The sequence below is a fragment of the Manacus vitellinus genome, unplaced genomic scaffold (genome assembly GCF_001715985.3).
Source record: "Manacus vitellinus isolate BGI_N305 unplaced genomic scaffold, ASM171598v3 scaffold_6_pilon, whole genome shotgun sequence".
Lineage (NCBI taxonomy): Eukaryota > Metazoa > Chordata > Aves > Passeriformes > Pipridae > Manacus > Manacus vitellinus.
This window is the reverse complement of record NW_021940750.1, coordinates 3941182-3951002: the sequence shown is the minus strand read 5'-3', so window position 1 is coordinate 3951002 and position 9821 is coordinate 3941182.

The following is a 9821-nucleotide window of genomic DNA, read 5'->3' as shown; positions in this document are numbered from 1 at the left end:
ACACAGACACACCAGGCCAGCCAAAGATAAGGGAAAAACTTCCTGCAAGCAACCTGTTATGTAGGCTCGGATTCATCCACTCTGGCATCTTTTCCCAGCTGAAATGATAAAGGTGGGTAAAACTGTGATGAGTAGGGGATGATTGTTCACTGTTTTCAGTAATATTTAAAATTGGACATGTTTGGTTAAGGTTAAAGTACAAGATGGTAGAATGAGCAAGGCTGCACCTTCCTTAGTTTTTGTGGCAAGTTCTTCCTTGGTTATGGGTGCTGACAGTTTGACTGAGTTCAAAAGAACTTGACCAGTTCATGGAGAAAGAAAAAGCGGTCAGTAACCCTTAGTGAAGATACCATCTTTGTTTCAGGAAGCAGCAGAGGACTGCTGGAGGCTGACACAAAGGAAGCAGCATGAAATGGATGCCAGATTGGCGGCACTTTGTTTCCTGGGATAATGAGTGTTTCCTGTGTCTCAGGGCTAGGTGGCAATATGTGACTGACGTAGGCACCCCTAATGCAGGCATAGTGTGAGCTCATTCCTTGGGTAGAGGGAGCAGTTGCCTTTTGATGCTCTGAAAGTAGTGGCTTTTCGGATGCTCCCCAGGGTGGCATGAAGGCTCTTTTCAGCTGAGGTTGGGCACTGGGGCAGAGGAGTCCTATAGAGCTATGAACAGTTGTTCAAGATGGGTCTCCTTCAGTGACTGAGCCTTGGCTGTTGCAGTTCTCCAGCTAAGTCATGAACTGATATTAAGTACATCAGACTTGGTAGTCTAGTAACTAGCTAGGATGCAGCTGAAGTCAAGTTCTTGTGTGTTATGCCGTCCTCGGTGCTCCTGTGTAGAGCCAGTTACTAGAAGCTTTCTTTATCTTGGGAGAATTAAATGATGTACATTTCTTTCCTAGTACCTAGCAAGATTCAGGAGGTGCATGTAGCCATGCAGTTCCCTGTCCACGTTCAGCAGTGGGGCTGATGCAGGACAGCAGTGCCTGTGCCTCACATGTTCAGATAGCACCAGTCTGAACACCAGCTAAGCGAATATTGCAAACAAGCTAACCAAACCAAGACACAGTTATAATTCTGTGTAAATAAGCATTTAAAATTTGGTGTCTCATTTCCTTAGCTAGTTTGAAACAAAAACATGTTAGAAGATGCAGATTAGAGTGTTTCACAGAGTGCTACTGGAGAAGCTGCTGCCTGAGCATTCTCACACCATTCGAGGAATCGCACAGGTACCACCTGAGGCTTTTAACTACTCGGACCAGGGGCCTTTGCAGCAGGCAGCTCTGGTGAGCTGACAAAGACACTTTTGGACCCCTTGCTAATGCACACACACACCCCATTCTCAGGCCAATTCCTCCTTCAGGCTCAAACTTACATTTCCTGTAGCAGAGTCTCAGGTGTCAGATTTATAAATAATTTAATGCAATGGTACAGCAGCAGGTCGACTCGAGCTGGGTGCCTGTGGGGAGGGATCCCAAAGAAAGAAATACCTGGACAGTTATATCCTTATGACTCATGCACCTGCCCCTCACATGCTCTCTTACTTTAGCTAAACAACTAATACCTCTCAACAGGAGGTACTGGAGCATGTCTGGTCTACAAGGTGGGCAATGTGTACAGTGCACTGGTTAACTGAGGGGGTGTGCAGTCAAGGCTCATGGTATTGCTGAATTGTTCTCATTTTCAGTGAGGACCTTGTGGTCTTGAAAAAGTAATACTTCAGTGCTTGGAGTGGCCTGCTCATGACAAAAACCTTTTTGAAAACAGCAGCCTATGTCTTAGAAGATGAGGAGCCAGGATGACAGCAAACTCAGTCCAGCTTTCTCTATGCAGAGTGTAATAATATTAATTAAACCTGGAGAGGTTGGGTTTGAGGCTCCTTCTCTGTGCTGGCCAGAATATCTGTTTTCCCTGTCAAAGGAATGATGGTGATGTTCCTCAGGGTTGAAAATGGCTAACCTTAGATTTCTAGCAGAGACTGACTGCCTGCTCCATGTGCTGGGGCTTGAGAAAATGTCCTTCCCCCATGTGTCTTCTGTCTGCACAAGGAAGAAGCTGGAGTGGCTTCAGGAGTGACTGGCTGAAAGGTCTGAAAGTAGAAAACACACCTGGATATGAAGAGATGGGAGTCAAGAGATGTGATCATTGTGACAGAGGGAGAAAGAGCAGTAAGAAGGATGGCTGATCCAAAGAGTAGAGTGCTGGTCTGGTATCTAGTAGGGGATCAGATGGTTCAGCTGGAGGAGAGGAGCAGGAAAACTTCTCTCAGCACATAACCTTTCCTCAGGTTTCATTTAGGGCTTACAGAAGTTGGCTTGAAGTGAACCTGATGGTCAGTTGGACAAATTGAAAGCAACAAAGTCAGCAGATGCCTTGTCATCAGAGATGCTGGCTAGGATGGAAATATAGTCTCTTATTTTGCAGGAGATGTGCATGCAGTCTCCCAGGGGCCTTGGGCTCTACTGTGCATCTAAGGAACAGATATGACCTAGTGCAGCCAGAAAGGCCAAAGTGGGTCTCCTGCCAGGCCAGCCTGAGCCAGGGCTGGGATGAAAGGCCTGGTGGCCTGAGGGGTGAGCTTTTGGTGCTTGGTGTCCAAGAAGGTGAGATCTGCTGGTGGTGATCTGGCTGTGGGACGAGGCAGCACCCTTACCTTCTGCCCCAGGTCAGAGGCCAAATGACAACCATGCTGCAGAAGAATCATTTTGTAGGTAGGGTTTATGTTTTGAGATGGAGCAATGTCAACAGTCCCCTGAAACTCCCTGAATGAATGCTGGTGAGTCTCTTGGGTCCAGCACCAGTCTGTGCATCCAAATGGTGAAGGGGACACCCCTCAGGAGGCTGCCCCAGGGGTACCTGCACATGGTGATCCTGTGGGCGTGTATTTGTCTCCACACTGGCCCAGGAGTAACATCTCTTTCCAGTTTGGCAGGAGACCAAGATTCCTGAGAGAGAGAGCAGGACTGTATGCCTCGGAGGGCTCTACTTGTTCTTCTCTGGAGGAGCAGCTGACATCCTGGGTCTTGGCCAAGAACTAATACCATTGTCTCAATGGCAGTCAGCTCTGTGGTTTGAGAAACCCTGAGGGGACTGGCTGTATCTTTAAAGTTTGAACTGCTAAAGCAGTGCCACCCATGCCGTCCAGGACTGTCACAGACAGTAAATGGGAGCAGAGTGGGCATGCAGAGAACAGAAAGAGTTCTGTTCAGGTACAGAAGTAACCTTGGGACTTAAAAAACTGATGCTGTCCCCTTCTGTGCATAGCACAACCTGGACGGTTTTCTGCAGTAGCCTGCAATGCATGGGGAGGAGAGGCAGGAGAGAGAAACTTGCTCAGGCTGGTGAGGAAGGGTAGAAGCAATGAGCACTCACTCAAGATTAGATGCTCCCTGGGACACAGCAGAGTGGGTCTGCCCCTTCTGAAGAGAGACTTGCAACCTCAAGTTGCATTTTTTTCCCCTCTTTGTGCCTGTGGAAACTGTGTGTATGCTGGTTTTTTAATTCCCTTGGCGATACTTGCAACCCTGGCTAGATTCAACAGGGACAGGATTTGTGCTGGACCTGTTACTACCCGGGTACTGCAAACCTGCCATGGGCAGGAAAGCACAGCCTGGTTTTAGAAGCTGCTCCTGCTGCCTCCAGACGTGTCCCCGCTGATGAGGAGCCCCTTGCAAGTGGTCCTCTGTGTCCAGCCCCTCACCCTGGGCTGCTCCCTGTCCGCTCGGTCAGTCGCCCTGCTCCTGGGGTTGCTTCTCCAGGCCTGGGGGAGACCCCGGCTGCCTCCCTCACCGGGGGGCTCTGGGGCTGCCGCCACCACCTGCGGCGTATCTGTCCGTGGGGGCGCCGCTTCCAGCTGCGGGTACATCCTTCGGGGCCGGTCCAGCTGCAGGCACATTTGCCCCGCCGGGGCCGGCGTTTTCCAAGGCCCGGGCGGAGCGGCACGGGTGGGAGTGCGAGGTGTCCCTTCCAGTCTGTGCCGCACTGTCCTGCAGCTGCCGCCGGGCCGCAGGATGGAGCATCCGGCCGCTACCCTCCGCTCCCTCCGCCCCGGACGCCAGGTGAATGTCCCTCCCCGCCGCACCTACCAGCATCCCCCTCCCTCCATCCTCCTTTCGCCTCCTTTCCCCTGCCTCCCTCCTCTTGCCCGCCCCTCCTGCATGGAGAGCAGCCACAGAATGCGGAGCGAGAAAAGGAAGCCGCATCCCCGCCCTCCTCCCCCTTCTGAGGGCTGCCACGCTCGCCTCGCCCACCCAATTTCAGGTACGCCGCCCTCCCACCCCAACCCCCGCGGCTGCCCCCTGCCCCTGCTCGCGACAGCGTCCCCATCTGCTGCACCCCCCGCCCCGCAGTCCGCCGCGCCGGGCCCCCGCCTCCTCCAGTGCTCTACCCTCCCGCGACATCCCTCGACCCCCCATCCCAACCATCCCTTCTTTTCCCCACCCCAGCCACCGCTGAACCCCCACCGCAGACATCACCCCAGCACCCCCATGGCTGCTTAGCCCACCCACCTAAGCCATGTTGGCCCTCACCCCATACATGCACCACTGCAGCTCCCCAGCCCCCTGCTTGGCCTCGTGTCCCCTCCACACTCCACCCCCCGACCCCCTTACCTGCCTTATCTCCTCTTCAAACACCTCTTCATCTCTCTCCCCACCCCCAGGAAAGCCGTTTTCTAGCCCTTTCCTGGAAATCCCAGATGCTCCTGCTTCCTTCCCACCCCTGTGAAACAGGAACTCCAAGTGAGATGGTGGGAGAGTGCCAGAATTGATCCTCTTAGTAATACCAAGTGTTCCCATCGATTTGGGATGCAGGGGGCTGTCTCCTCTGAAACCCAACGAGGCTTGTCACAGGGACTTGCAATGGCATGGGCCAGGCCAGGGATGGCTGGGGGCTTTCAAGCCTCTGGCGCCTTCTGAGGGCAGCTCAGGGGCAGGGATGTGCTGGGCGGGTGAGGGAGCTCTGCCTCTGCCTGCAGGTGCAGTGCCCGCTGTTGTTCGCTTGCCATCGGGGGAGGCTCCCTGCTCCTGACAGCCATGCCATCGTCAGCCATTGCTCTCTGCTTGCCTCTGCCACCCAGGGGCGCTGTGGGCGAGCTGTCAGGGAGCCTGCTGAGAAGGGGAGACTGGTACTGGCAGCTTTGTGTGCTGAGATTCTGGGGAGGAAAGGAGAGGCTGGTCCACACTTGGGGCCACAGCTAAACTCATGCCTACCTCTGGCAGGCCCAGCCCCTGAAGCTGGGGGCCCCGTGGGTCCCTGCGAGGAAGCAGGCAGGTGCAGATGAGCTATGGTGGTGGTCAGGCAATTTACCCTTGCAGGGCTCTGCTCCCAGAACCCCTTTACTAATGGCTCCGGGGCTTTGGCAGCTGCCTCCTATTGCAGTGCTGCCTGCGAGAGCTGTTACAATATGGCTGGTATACCCTGCAAACCCAGCTATTAAATGCTGCCTCTGGAAACATCCACCATGGAGAAGAGGCTTGGCCACTGAGCTGGGGGCTGGAGGCTGAGCTGCCAAGCAGTACTGGGCTTACTACCTGGCACTGTCCTGGATGTACTGGCTGTACCTTGGGCACCCTCCCACTCCCCAGCAACCAGCAATGCCCTGGGAGGGAGAACAAGGTGCTGCTACTTGCTGTGCCTCAGACCTTTGAAAAAGGAGCCCAGTGTGCTGCCAGCCTGCCCTAGGGAAGAACTGACCTCCGTGAAGGAAGCTGTGCACCTGAGTGGAAAACTGGGGAATCAAGGCAGGAGCGCAAAATCTTCTCTGGGCACAGAGCTCAGGGTGTGAGACTTGAAGTGGAAGAAGATGCGGTGATGTCTCTGAGCCTGGGGCAAGGTCTGGCAGATCAGAGGCGATGTTGTGGATGTTGTGGCAGGGAGCGTCATGTGAGAAGGGAGCCATGCCAGTGAAACATTTACAAGCAACATTTACATGTCACAGCTTGGGTTGTGCCTGTCCCAGGTCCTGCATCCCTGCAGCAGGGCTCAGTGAGGGGCTGTCCCCCCCAGATGAGCTGGACCCAGAAACAATGAGTGCGATTGAGTGTGAAGGCCCAGTCTGTGGCTGGCATGAGGTCCTGAGTGAGCCCTGCCCTCTACCCCTGCTTGCTGTCTGCAGGACAAGGTGTTTCAGGTTTCTGTTCTCTGGTACCTACACCTGCTCTCTCAGTTCCCCGAGTGGTGACATACTGGCACAAGCATTAGGTGATCAGTTGGCTTGAGAGAGGACTTGATCCTGGCCAGCAAGCAGCCTGATGGTCTGAAGCTCTGAAGAGGAGAGGCATGGTGGTCTGGCAGGTCTTCATTGACAGGGATGGTTTGGTGTTATCTGAGAAGAATTGGGAGAAGGATAGTGAGGTGAGCCCTCCTTTAGCCAGGAAGACCTCCAGAGGGGGCCACTCACTGTGACAAGAACAACAGCATTTTAGAAGACTGCAAAAAGAAGTTATTCTTATCTAGCCTCCTTGTTGTCCTTAAGCCTCACAAAGCCTTGCAGTGGGAGCTGTCCATTGGAGCTTCTCAATGTCTTTCTCTAGGACACCAGTTTGCAGCTCCTCACCCTGCCATGAAGCTTTGCCAGTGCTTTGGGCCAGGCTTTCCTGTGAGGAGCTCTGGAGGCTCTCTGGGATTGGGGGTCCCTCTACCCAGCATAAGAGGGGCAGGGAGGACTTGCACAAGTGGGATGCAGCCGGATGCAGGGCCCCACAGCGCTCACCATGCTGCCTGCCCCACTGCCTCCAAGAGTGTGGCTCTGATGTAGCTGGAAGGGGTCAGGGACTGATCTCCTCTGTCTTCTTTAGGTTTCCCTGATAAAAGCAAAGAGCATCCACTTAGCTGCTGGATAGGAAGGCTCCTGGGGAAAGAAGCCCTTAGGGAGTTATTTGCATAGGTCAGGAGAGAGTAGGAACTACCCCACTCCTCAGGGAGCCCTGTGGGAAATCATAGCCCTTTGGAAGAGAGTTCTCCGGGGGAAGTTCTTCTCCTTGGGAATTTCAAAGAAGCACCTTCAGGCTGAGGCAAAAATCAGTCCTAGCACTATGGGTTTTTTATGTGTCGGACATGCTCATCTGGAGCTGTCAGAAGAGCCTGTTTGAAGGCAATGAATGAGCTGGGCATCAGAAGGGGCGTACCTGTTGTCTTGTGAGGGGAGACAAAAGGGCTGCCTTCCCCTGATGCCAAGAGAGAGGTGCCTTTCCTTGGTTTGAATAAGAGTCTCTGTGGTTCTTGTGATGGAAGAAAAAACACGGGGCCATCCAAAAGTAGGATAGTACTATTTTTCCCATTGGTGCTGGTTACAGGACTTCCACACAGTGCTGCCTGACAGCAGACTATCAGAGCAAAGCACAGGCAGCCAGGCTTTTTGGAGCCCCCAGCTCCATTATGTCATGTTGCCCTGGCCAAATCCCCGTGTGAGAAATCCCATGCAGCAGCAGTGGGGTGGGGAGGCAATATTCTAAGTCCTCTTTTCCCTGTCAAGGCACAGAGTCAAGGGAGGCACAGCAGCCAGGCTTGATTATAAGGCTGTTATTAGCACTGTGATCAAACTGCTCCTGCCATGGGCAGGTAACGCTTGCCTCTGCTCATGCACCCATGTGTGCACTCTTGCTCACAGTTCCCAGGTATCCTGAGTTTATCAGTTCTCATGCATACCAGCAGGGCTCCATCCTCTCAGCACATGCTTCAGGAAAGCACCCATAACCTCTGCAGGGCAAGGTTCTTCCACCCCCATAGATGGGGATAACCTCCCATATACCTGCGATTCCATGGCTGCTGGTGACAGAAGTTGGCCAAAATACACATGTAGGTCCTGCTCAGAATTTTACTACCAGTGATGGAGTTGAGGAGTCAGAGCTGTTTCATTTTGCTAGTATTTTTAGCCTCTTTGAGAAGCAAAAGAGAAAGGCGGGGGTATTTCCAACACAGGGAGGAGGGGTGGGTAACGGAGAGCCTTCCTTGTATCTCCTAGGAAGTCCCAGAGCACCCATATGAGAGGAGCAAGGGGCGAAAGTAATACAGAGATAAGAGATTTCTTTGTTCATTGCATTAAGTGATGAGATTTCAAGCAGATGAGGTGCCTCCAGGCAAAGCTGATAGGGAAGATGGAGTCATGCGTGCTGTTCCTGTGGGGCTGAGAGACAATGAACACAGTATCAGGAGTGACATTCACCAGTGACATGGCACTGGTGGGGAAAGAGCTAGCAATAGGTTAGCTCAACAGAGCTCTCCAGGCCACCCTGTGAGCTGAGCTCCTGTGGACATCACTCCCCTTAATCTGGCCAGGAGTGAAGCCAGGTCCCAAGCAGCTGGTGAGAGATGCACCCATCACTTGAAGCTTCTGGAGTGGGTGGCGGTGAGAGGCAGGAGAGCAGTGCTGTGATAGGTGGCAGTGGGGTGCCTCCTCCCCCCTGTGTGTCAGAGTGGGGTATGTGCAGCCAGTGGGGAGGGTGTGCCCTGTCTGAATCTCAAAATCACAGTGGGTGCCTCTCCTAGAGCTCTGACTCCATCTTGATGGGGCAAGGAGTGAACAGCTCTCCAAAAAAGCTCATGGTCTGCAACATGCTGCTGGGCAGCAAGTGGGTCTAAGAGGTGTGGAGGTGATGGAGGATTATCTGAGGCCACTGTGTCAACAGTTTGGCAGCAACACCTGACAGCCCCTCCTGGGAAAGACCCCTGTAAGGGTTAAATGCATGCAGGTACCCCCAAAACACCAGGCAGGATTTAAGAGAATTTATTTCCAAAAGTCAAGAACACAACATCTCAGTACAAAGTGCACAGGGCCTAAGAAAAATACACCTCCTCTTCTCAGGCTTTTATCATCCCTGGCCCCCACGTTGTAGGGCCTTCAGACTTGTCTGCAAGAGCTTCTCTTCTACCCGGGGAGTGAGCTTCTCTGGAATGCAGGAGGAGAAAACATCTAAAACTGTTTCTGAGAAAGATGCCTCTTTCTAGGCAGGAAAGCCTTCTTAAGTGGAATAAACCCTCATCTTCTCACCATAACTCTTCTGGAAGGGTCTTACACACTTATAACCCCTATATCCTTCAGCAGCAGAAGAGAGTTGGGAGCTGTCAGAGCAGCTCACCAGGTATTTCACTGGCTCTCAATGTGGGTTAGAGGCTGGGGAAGCTCAGGGATGGTTCTGCCTGAGGCAGGAGTGGGTCTGGGGCTTAGATGGGGGTAGAAAGGGAAGGAACAGTGCTGTCAGCACTGCTCTGCCATGGCTGGGTTTGCCTCTCAGTGAAGGTGCTCCTCTTGCTTCCCTCAGCTCAGAAGTACAGCTGGCCATGACGCTGGTCCCACTGTGCTTGGAAATGTTCTGGCCTTTGCATCCATGAGTGGCCTCACTCTACCTGTTGAGAAGCCAGACAAACACTCCTGTCTCCCGTTGCTGGGTGGGGCAGCAATGCTGCAAGGGCAGGAGGAGGCGGGTGGTGCGGGTGTCTGTGACGGGGTAAGCAGATCCCCTGTGCCCATTGTGGGTGCTGGGGAGCGGGTGCTGGAGCAGGAGCCAGGCTGGCTGGCTGGCAGGCAGGCAGAGGCAGTCAGCATCCCCAGCAGAGTGCAGGGACTTGGCGCTGGCTCAGCTGGGGAGGTTATTTTTTTTTTTCCCCCTCCAGGACAGCTGATTCCATCTATTTTTAATGAGCTTCCCCAGGTTGCGCAGTGAGCTTACAGAGCAGCGCTGGCAGCCACAGACTGCGACGGGGCAGGCAGAGAGGCACTGGGCACCCAGGGCTCAGCTGTCATCTCCCTCACTCCTCCTCACAGCAGGCCTGGGGGTTTTTTTGGGGTAGGAGTGTGTCCCCCAGTGAAGGGGGGGTCCTCCTCA